Here is an 11,679-nt window from a genome sequence, read left to right as displayed (position 1 = left end):
ATCCCAAACTATGTTTTATCACTTTTTAATTGAAATTATTAAATTTTTTATTCTCCATTATATATATACGGATCAAATGAGAATTTGTGCTCATGTGCAAACGTGTGATTTAGGGTGCACATTTACAGCACGGTTGGTTTACGGAATGAATTTTGAGGTAATAGGAATGTTATTCTATAAGGAATGGAATATGCAAGGAATAGAATAGGAATTGTATTCTATTGTTTGGTTCGCGGAAGGAATAGACTTTAGGAATTATATTACAGTGTTTGGTTGATTTAAGGAATAGAAATGAAATATGTTTTAAAAGACATAAATACCCTTATAAAAATATGTGATGGTGGTGGCGGTGGTGGTGGTGGTGGCAGTGGCGGTGGCGGTGGCGGTGGTGGTGATGGTGGTGGAGGTGGTGGTGGTGGCAGTGGCGGTGGTGACGGTGACGGTTGTGGCAGTGGTGGTGGGGGCAGCGACGGTTGTGGCGGTGGTGGTGGTGGTGGTGGCGGCAGTGGTGCTGCTGGGTGGTGGTTCTGGTGGCGGCGGTGGCGATGATGGTAGTGGCGGCAGTGGTGATGGTGGTGGTGGCGGTGGTGGTGCTGGGGTGGTAGTGGTGGTGGTGGCGGTGGCAGTGGTGGGTGCGGCGGTGGTGGTGGGGGCAGTAACGGTTGTGGCAGTGGTGGTGGGGGCGGCGACGGTTGTGGCGGTGGTTGCGGTGGTGCTGCTGGGTGGTGGTTCTGGTGGCGGCGGCGATAGTGGTGGCGGTGGTGGTGATGGTGGTGGTGGCGACGACGGTGGTGGTGATGGTGGTGGTGGCGACAACGGTGGTGAAATAAGATAAATTTATATATATGACAAAAAAATTAGATTAAAGAAATGGGTAAAAAAGGAAATAGATTCTAAAATCTATTCTTGAGCGTTCAGTAATAGGCTAATACCAGGGGGTCCCTAGTAATAGCTATTACCTTGTTTGAGGTAATAGGCTATTACCAGGAATATTATTCCTGGTAATAGAAATGGTTACCAAACAAAGGAATAGGCCTATTACTGGCAATGCTATGCCATTCCCGGCCTATTCCGTGAACCAAACGGGCCATTAGGGTGTCTTTGGTTCAAAGATTGGAATCGGAATGGTAATGAAAATCAAATACTTGGTACTGGTGATGAGTTTAATAAGTAGAATGAGTCATTTGTTTGGTAGTAAATAGGAATTGGAATCAAAACAAGTAAATAAATAATTACAAAATAAATTAAAATAAAAATAAATAAATATATAAAATATATACTAAAGATATATACACATACATATAATTTTGAAAAACGAAAAACATATATACACATACATATATGTGTGTGTATTAAAATTTTATATCTAATGCATGGACAATGACTTTTCATTTTTTTCTCCCTTATTTTTGATTCCATTGTTTAAAAGTAGAGGAGTAAGAAGGTAATGAGTTTTGTAATTATTAAAGGATTTAGGAGTGACAATGGAGCGAGGCGGGGGCACTCTCACCAGCACCCGCGCGGGTAATAAAACTTCTACTCCATCTCCGTCCCCACGGAAATTTTGTGGGTGCCGGTAATACCCAACCCACAACTCTAATTAATAATATTGCACTTAATTAAATATAATAAAAATTTTATAACCACAAATTAATTATCGCATGAATTCTTCTTTTTATTTATTTTATTTATTTTTTATTTTTTATAACTTTCAACATAACTCTAAAATTTAATAAGAGGCAATGATATTAGTCCTTAATTGGAACTAAAATTGTGTTGGTAGTATAAGTTGTATTAAGTGTTTGCTCATTGTGTTATTTGTATTGTTCTGTTTTCATAAACAAAAAACTAAGACAATAAGATGTTAATGCAATTGAATCCCTGAGGCATTAGCCCATAAAGAAGTTTAATTCATTATGCATTTTTAATTATAAAAGACACATAAACTTATATAATAAGTGAATACTAATAACACAAGTATATTACATATATATAAATAAGTGTAGGTGCGGGGCGGGATACCTCCCGTGACACCAGCCCCCATACCTGCGCGTATACAAAATTCTCCCTATCGAATCCTCGCACCCATTACCCAAATTGTAGGGTATTTAAAAACTCATTGGGGCGGGAATACGGGGAACCCATACGGTGCAGGTAAAATTACCATCCCTAGAATGATTTGATTCCAATAGTAGGATAACAAAAGTAGGCAAACAAACATGGTAATGAGTATCAAAACATATAATAGGGTGCAAAAATCCCAACCAAACACACCCTTAGAGTTTCTGTTGTGCACTTTTATAGTTTTTATTTGAGTTAATTCCACCAGAGGTCCCTTGTCTTTGGTGATAAATCCAAATTTAGTCTCAGACTATTGTTTTTTGTCATTTAACATCCCAGACTATTATTTTTAGACACTTTTAGTAATTATGATGACTTTTCCTATTTTTAGTAAATGCATCTTTGTCTTTTCATATTTTTCTTTTGTTGTTTTTCCAGTTTCAACATGTTTAATTGATTTAGGACTTTACTAAAAGCCAGTTGAAAAATATGGTTACTAAAAATCAGAGGTTACCTAAAGTTATAAACCAATAAAACCGATTGAAACCGGATAAATAACAAAAGAAAAATATGAAAAGACAAAAGTGTTCTTACTATAAATAGGAAAAGTCATGAGAATGACTAAAATTGTCCAAAAAATAATAGTCTAGAACGTTAAATGACAAAAACAATAGTTTATGACTAAATTTGAAATTGCCAGAAAAAACAAGGAACCTCAGTGGAATTAACTCTTTATTTTTGGGTTGTACTTGTAAGTAATAAGGGTCAAATAGGCCATTGAATTGTACACAATAATACAATTAGGTCACTGAACTTAAAAAAAAAAAAAAAAAAAAAAAAAAAACAATTGAGTCCCTAAACACAAAAATATTTCATTCAATTAGTCCAATTTACAAGTTTTTCAAGTTACTAACAAGTCACCCCAAATTTAAATTTAAAAAATAATTATTAAAAAAAAAAGCCTCCGCTGGAGACGAGACGAAGAGTCTCTTTGTCGCCGACTCGCCGGCCATGGAGACGAAAAGTCTATGTCTCTGGCCATGGAAACGAAGAGTTTCTTCGTCTCCGGTGGAGACTTTTTAAAAAAATATATAAATAATTATTTTTTAATAATAATTTTAAAAAAATATTTTAAATTTAGGGTGACCTGTTAGTAACCTAAAAAATCTGTAAATTGGACTAATGGAATGAAATTGGTTAGTTTAGGAACTCAATTATTGGTTTTTTTTTTTTTTTTAAAGTACAGTGGCCTAATTGCATTATCGTGTGCAGTTCGATAGCCTATATGACCCTTTAGACAATTTAGAGCTCGCATATTTGTACCTAATCCAGTTTTTTTTTTTTTTTTTTTGAATATATATATATATATATATATATATATATATATATATATATATATATATATATATATATATATATATATATATAGGGATGCACTCAGATGCGAATAAGTGTCCAGGAGGGAATATGCGAACGAATCCGCGTGCGACACGTGTTCTAATAGATTAAAAAAAATGCGGTGACATTTTCGTAAATAATTGAACATCGAAGTGCAAGTAAAATCACTTCAAGTGCACCTACTTTCACCTATAAGTGCATGTAATTTTGCCTTGTTAACATTCACTTCCCGCAAATATTCATACACCTTGGTGCACCTACTTATAACTATAGGTGCAACTATTTATAACTATGTGTGCAACTACTTATAACTATATGTGCACCTACTTTCACCTATAAGTGCATGTAATTTTGCCTTGTTAACATTCATTGATCTGAGTTCAGCGGGTAGTAATATCCCTGAAAAGCCCACCCGCAAACATTCATGCACTTAGGTGCAACTACTTATAACTATCTGTGCAACTACTTAGAACTCTAGGTGCAACTACTTATAATTATAGGTGCACTTAGTATTGATGCTTAGTGTAAATTTTTACTTGCACCTATAATACATTTTACATGTACTTGTAATACATTTTACTTGCACTTCGATGTTCCTTTATTTATGAAAATGCCACCGTATTTTTTTTTTTTAAATCAGTGTTTCTCATCCATTAGATCTAGACACGTGGATGGACAGAATCCATTCCTATTTCGCGCCTGGGCGAAGCATTCGCATGTGAGTGCCATTATATATATATATATATATATATATATATATATATATATATATATATATATATATATATATATATATATTTGTTGGCATATTAAGTCGTTGATATATAAAGATCAGAGTTGGCTAAATTTCCATCTTGGTTAGTGCAAAGTCTAGTCAGTCACTGATAAATCTTTGCCTTTTCGTTTCTTCTCTTTGTTTCTTTTCTTCTTCCAACAAGGAATGGTAGTCAATCTCTAGCTAAGCACTGAAAATATTTCACAGCAGCTTGATTTATGATTTAAATTAAAAATCTTTTAATTTATTTGGTGATGGACTACCTGCACGGCTAGAAACTTACAAATTTTTATCACCTTTTTTTCCGACCACCTTTAATAAGTGATAAAAATTCAAACTACTTTTTAAATAATATATCAGAAATGTTTTGCACATACAATTTATATTCCAGGTTGTATTTTAGTTTTTGTGCAGATTCAATTGTGGTTTTCCACATAGCCTAAGAATGAACAGGATTCCAGATAGGTTTGTTTTACCAAACTAAATAATATATATTTTCTTGTTCGACATATACTTATTCAGCAAGCAGCATGCTAAGCTAGCTAAAAGACACTCCCCCTTCCCCACGCCCTTTGCCTTTCACCAGAACTTGTATGTCGTCCCTGTTGAAAGTGTATATATATATGGACCTCATTTCATAATTGGAAAATACTACAAATATAATTGTTTTAAGATTACAATATATATATATATATATATATATATATATATATATATATATATATATGTATGTATGTATGTACCTAATGTACGTACTTTGTGCACCAAATTCCATTAAAGGTTTACTGTGCATGATTTGAGGCATGCAGGTTGATGGATGGGATATTAGGGCCTGGGTCGTCCTTTGACTGTGATATTAAAAATGTACCTTTGATTCATGGTGCACGTTGCTGTATGGATCATGGTCCACAAAAAAAATGTCGGCATTTGGAGTTAATTCATGTCGTACGTAATAGGACTAGGTTACCTATTCTTAATTAATATAATGTAACAATAACTTCTAACGCGTTGCATTTTAACGTTTAATTTCCTTTAAGGACTCTTCCCTCTAGATTATTTTTCGATTTTCTCTAAACACATACTTGTTAATTATTTTAACGATGGTGTTGGCCCGTTAGCTGTCAACTACTTGTTAGTCGTAAAACCAATACAGATGCTGGGAAAGAATTGTTGAGCAGAAGTATGGAAGACCAAGTTAAGTTTAGTATCCTATCATCTAAACATTTTACTAACTGCTACTAAGTATAAAGAAATAAAATTATTCATTCGTAATTAGTTATAACTTTTAGAGAAGCGTTTGGTAGTAACAATTGTAGCCTATAAAAAAATAAGTTCCCTACACCTAACTTCTTCAAGTATATATATGATTATTATCAAACACGACAAAATGAAAGTATGAACGTAACTAAAATGAGAACGTTAACAGTAAAATTATTGATAAATATTTAAAATAATAATCTAGATTTTTGGGGAAACTTCCATTATTGATTAGATTATATTGAGAAATGAATGAATCAGCCCACTTAAGTAGGATTGAATTGAGTAAACAGCAAAGCAATCTGCGCCACCCAAAAAGTTGAAGAATGAAAATAGCAGAAATAATAATTGAAACAAGAACTTCCATGAAGAAAATTGTACACGTATGAAAGCACAAATTATGCAATTCGGTTCAAGTGTTGACTTTGATTCATAATCACAACTTTTGGTCTTAAGAGACCAAAGGTCTATCACAAGCCAGCAAGCTAAACATCATATCATGTCACTTGTCACCCTCAAAATAGGATCCCCATCATACACGCTGACACAGTACTAGAGAATTATAATTTGGTGAATTATTAGTATTTAAATAATTATATTATATTTTGAATTTGTAATATTTTATTTAAATCAGGGATATAGATCAAGTTTACTTTTGAAATATTTGGAAATAATACAATTAAATAAATCTTCAAATAAGAATAAGTTTCAAATGCACACTTTTAACTCAAAATTAAAACAAGGTGTAATTATATTGCATCCTTTTTGACTCTTTGTGTTTCAATAGGTTGAGAAAATAGTTGTGAACAGATACTGCATTGTAACAGTGTCAATAGTACTCAAACAAAATATTGCAGCCCTTTTGTATAGGAGTAATATATTACACATACACTAGTTTAATTAAAATTATACTTCAATTATATTGCAGCCCAATTACATTGCAATTATATTACACATACACTAGTTTAATTATAGTAATATTGAAGTATAAATTTAATTACACTTCAGATTCATTTAACAATATATGTTATTGTATGTCTCTGAATTTTAGTTTCATTTTTTCCACACACTAGTTTTATTATAGTAATACTAAAATATCATTTTAATTATACTATAGTTTCATTTGACAATATACATTATTGAATGAGCTCTGTTTTTTAGTTTCATTTTTCACACACACTAGTTTCATTATAACAACACTAAAGTATTATTTTAATTCTACTATAGTTTCATTTGACGACCATGGTCCTCACAACGCTGAAGATCATAGTCCATTGTATAACAATGGGCCTCCGAGTCTCCAACCAACATTTAGTATAACAATAAATTTTTGTAGGTTGTGATTTTTCTGTATTTGTGATATTATACAATCCTGATTATCTTTCTGACTTAACTGTCTGACAAAGTGTCTTATCCCAAACCCTAAACTTGTTTGTTCGAACAATTATTTCAACAACGATACTACCAAGTGTGGAATGTAAATCAAGCAGAAAGTAAAGAACACAAGTATTGTTTACCAAGTCCGATACACCAATATCTACGTCTGGGGACAACAATCAGTATGTCCAATCCACTATCTCATCAGCAAATCAAACCGATGGTAAGAGAACGCATTCTCACCCAATGTGTACCACACACGGTAAAAACTCAATCTGTAGAAGTTATAGAGGATTGCCGAGGCCGAAAATCTGTGCAATTAGCAGTCCAAGAAATCTTTTCTTGGAGATCCGCGTTGTCGCTGCCTGTCTCGCTCACTCACTGACCATTATATTGTGCCACAATTGCATGGAATAGGGTCCAAAGATTTAGCTTCGTAGAACTTCTTCTCAAGTGTATTCTTAAACTCATATCATAACCAATGTCTTGAGAATGTAATGTCTCAGAGTATTCTCTTGTAAAATTGTGGAGGGGGAGAGTTTCTTTTGAATTGTAAATCTTGTAGGGTATAACCACTCGATTCTTCATCTCCATAGAGTTCTCTCTCTAACCATTATATATAATACTCTGAATATTGGAAAACTAGTAATTCCTAGGATATTCTTTGTAGTATGAATTACTGTCTTACCCTTTAAGGTAGTTCAGTCATGTAAGGATTTTCTTGTAAAATAACCTCAATCAATTTAACTGCTCTGCTAGGTATTCGCGGATAAGTCGGTGTAGTCCAACGACTAGTTTCCAAATTCTCTGGTGTAGTATCTGCTCTGTCAGATTTTCACTCAGTACTCTTACTGACACTAAACATATCCTAACTAATTTGTCATAATAATTTTGGCAATTACAAGTTTGGGGTTTTACAATATTTAAACACTAACAAACTCGCTCTTTGCCTATTATAATAGTATTGTCTATTATATAAAAGATAACAGTTTTGTCCAAAATCGTTGTCATTGACGCAACACTTTTGTCAAAGACAACCGTTTTTACCAAATCATTGTCTTTATTAAGATTATTGATATTATAGTAATCCAATCCTTATACCATGGACCAAGGTTCACAGTGCACTGTGGACCTTGATGCATGTGTATCTGTCTTATGTTGTAAGTTTTTGTGTCTTGTGTTATGAAATTCTGTATCTTAAGGGTATGAATTCTGTACCTGAAACAATTAGTAATTGTGTCTTATGTTATAAATTTGTGTGTCTTGTGTTGTGAAATTATGTGCCTATAAATACAAATTATGTACCTAAATAAGATTTAAAAAAATAAGTAAATATATAACATGTGTATGTACCTTGTGTTATGAAATCGTGGACCTTACGAATAAGAATAATTCTATACCTCATCGTTTTGATTTAAGCTTCATAATGCTATGTAGACTCTGGCCCGTGATATAAATTGTCATAGTAATCCACTTGGGTAGTTCCTCATGTGTTAAGTAAATATTATGAATTATTATGAAATTGAACGGCACAAGATCAACAAATTAAATAAGTATTTTTAGCAATAGATAAACTGGATATAAACTTATACAAAATGTGCCTTAGCTTATTTACTAATGCAATAATCCATAAGTGGAAGTTGATTGTGTGTTGTTGACAGAACCATATTAATCACAATCCTTAGAGTAGTTATGTTGTGCATCCGTATGCACCATGCATGGTGCATACGGATACAAAAATGACGTCGTTTTATTAAAAACGCGCGTCTCCCCTTAAAAAAAAAAAAAAAAAAAAATTCAGGTTCGATTTCCAGCAACAATATTATGTTGTTCATTCATTCTGGAATTTTAGTTCATAGATTATGGAATTTTAGTTCATTGATTCTGGAATTATAGTTCATCGATTCTGGAATTGTAGTTCATCGATTCTGAAATTTTAGTTCATAGATTCTGGAATTTTAGTTCATTCATTTTGGAATTTTTAGTTCATAGATTAGATTATGGAATTTTAGTTCATCGATTATGGAATTATAGTTCATCGATTCTGGAATTTTAGTTCATATGTTGTTGCTGGGAATCGAACCTGAATTTTTTTTTTTAAAGGGAGACGCGCGTTTTTAATAAAACGACGTTGTTTTTGTGTCCGTATGCACCATGCATGGTGCATACGGATGGACAACATAATTTGCCCAATCCTTAACCGTAAGCTTTTACAAACTGTTAATGGAACACGTATGAAACTTTGTCGGTCAGTGTGGATTTTCTGTAATAGACATAAAAATTTTATTTACTAAGCTGCATCCATTAGGATTAGGGGCCTATTTGAGTAGTAAGATTTTTATCAAATTTCTTTATCATTTGAGTTTATTTTATAAAATTTATCATTTGTTAAGTAATAGAAAGTTCTTTATTTACTATTAATATATTTTTGATATGTGGTTCTCATAAGTTGATTACAGTATAATGAATATTGATCTAGTGCATTTGGAATGACAAATTGTGTATCAAGTCTTGTATACTTGCATTTTTCACCTTAGATCCTGAGAGGACAAAGTCTCAGAATGGATAAAGTGTTTGATAAAATGTTTTAGACATAATTGACCAAAATGCCAAGTGAAAAATATTATTTTTATCAAGATCTTAAGATTTGAGAAATATTATTTTTAAATGGTTTATTGAACTTATAGGCGGTGTGATGGAGGTAATGTTAGAACACAATACTTTTAACCATGCACATAAATTATACTTTTATCTATTTTCTTGATTTGTTTTTTAAAAAGCACATTTAAATTTATACAAAGATTTTTTAAAATTATTTGGTAATTTGTGTTTTGCTTTTTATGCACAACTTACCCAATATAAGAAATTTGCATAGTTTTTTCACTAATAAAGATATTGAAGAGCAAAATTTGTTGATCAAATTCTTTGAAATGTCTCATTATATGCACACAGAAGGGAATTTGAACATACTAGATCTAACCAAATAGTTATAGTAAGTCATTCCACCTATGAAAATGTGATATTCGTTGCTTCAAAAACATTCTACAACTCCCAGGGATATAAAATATTAATACTTTGAATATTTTTGTTTGTTTTTTTTTTAATGAAATCAACATTGTAGATATGATATGCAGAATAAACCATATTTTCTTTAGCAAAGATTTCTTAAATTAAATATCACAATGTATAGAGACATCTCCTTTTTTTTTTTGTTGGGTAAACCACATGGTGGCAAATTATGTTGGGAACCGTGCCCACAGTTCCACAATGGCATCCGTTCAAATAAAAGAAAAAACAATTTGTTTTTCGCCGAAACTATTATGTTCATAATTTGATAACTATACAGTTTAGAAATTATGAATTTACAGTACATATATTATGCCGTGCCCACCTAACTAATCTCCGTTCAAGGGAATTATTGTTTGTGAAAATCGAACTTGAATTATTATCCCAAATTCTCCCCACAAAGCGAGCTCATTTAATTTGCGACTTGAGCTAGATACCACCCCGGGTTATAGAGACATCTCCTTATCTTTTCAAAGCCTAATCTCATTTTAATTGTTTTCTACTCATTCCTAACCACATTTCACACATTGAAGATGGGATAAACCCTTAGTACTCTTCGAGGGAAAGTAGTTAGAGTTTTAATCGGTGGTGTCCATTCAATTAATGTAATATTATTTTATAATATATACAACGTAAAAATATAAATATTCTCGATAATAAAAGTATTCATTATGTACTCAAAAAAAAAAAAAAAGTATTCATTATGATGAAACTTCAAAAAGCAAATAAGAATTTCACACTTATTTAATTTTTTTTTTTTTTTTTGAAACACACACTTATTTAATTATACTACAAAGTCCTTACCATCCTTTAATTGTTCGGTTCTATTTTATTTTTTTTCACTTTATGAAAAATTCAATAATTTACAAATAAAATCATAGAAAAATTATAACTAAACCACTGCACACAAGCACATTATATGGAAAAATATGGATTACTATACCTTTGAGAGTTTGAGTATATTTATTGGGTCTATAGTTCTCATATGTAAATATAGTAAATATTTTATATACCATTTAACATCGATTAAGAGTTAATTCTATTTTTTGTCCTAGATTTATAGGTAACAGTCCATTTTTATCAGAAGTTCCTCATTTGGTCTTAGTATTATTGTGGCATGACTTTTTTGTCCTCCGTCAACAAAATCATTGAAATGTGGTTAAATATAATAATTTTTTTTTAATCTTAAATTTTCAGCCTACTTTTTTTTAGTGGTTGGAAAAGAAAACATAAAATCATCATAATTTTGAAATAGTGTTTTTTTGGGCTTCAATGCAAACAAGTCAAAGATGGAACTTTTGCAAGCCAAACCAAATATACTAAAGATGTTGGTCAAAAGCTTAAAATGGGTAACATAAGGTGAAGGAAATTTATAGACCAATGAGCATATATCTTTAAAACTTGACAAAGAAAAAAATAATAATAAAACAAGCTTATAGATGAAAAATTGTATCAAAGTATCATCGGTACCCTCTTTTTACTTAACCGCTTAGGAACCCCTCACACATTTGATGCTTAGCTTATCGAATCTCAATGCTTATCGAATCGATCTCATTATTGGCTCCTCCTTCATGGCCCACATCAACCAAAGGATGTTCAATAATATGTACATGCACCACCATCAACCTCACTAAAATGGCCATCATCAAAATTTTCTTCATTAATTATCAAACCCTAAGCAACTTTGAAGAATAGTAATATTATCGAGCATTTAACTTTTATTCGTAGCAGTTAGATCATCGATC

This window comes from Ipomoea nil, unplaced genomic scaffold (genome assembly GCF_001879475.1).
Source record: "Ipomoea nil cultivar Tokyo-kokei standard unplaced genomic scaffold, Asagao_1.1 scaffold2283, whole genome shotgun sequence".
NCBI lineage: Eukaryota > Viridiplantae > Streptophyta > Magnoliopsida > Solanales > Convolvulaceae > Ipomoea > Ipomoea nil.
The sequence above is the reverse complement of the archived record's forward strand: the minus strand, read 5'-3'. Positions refer to the sequence as shown.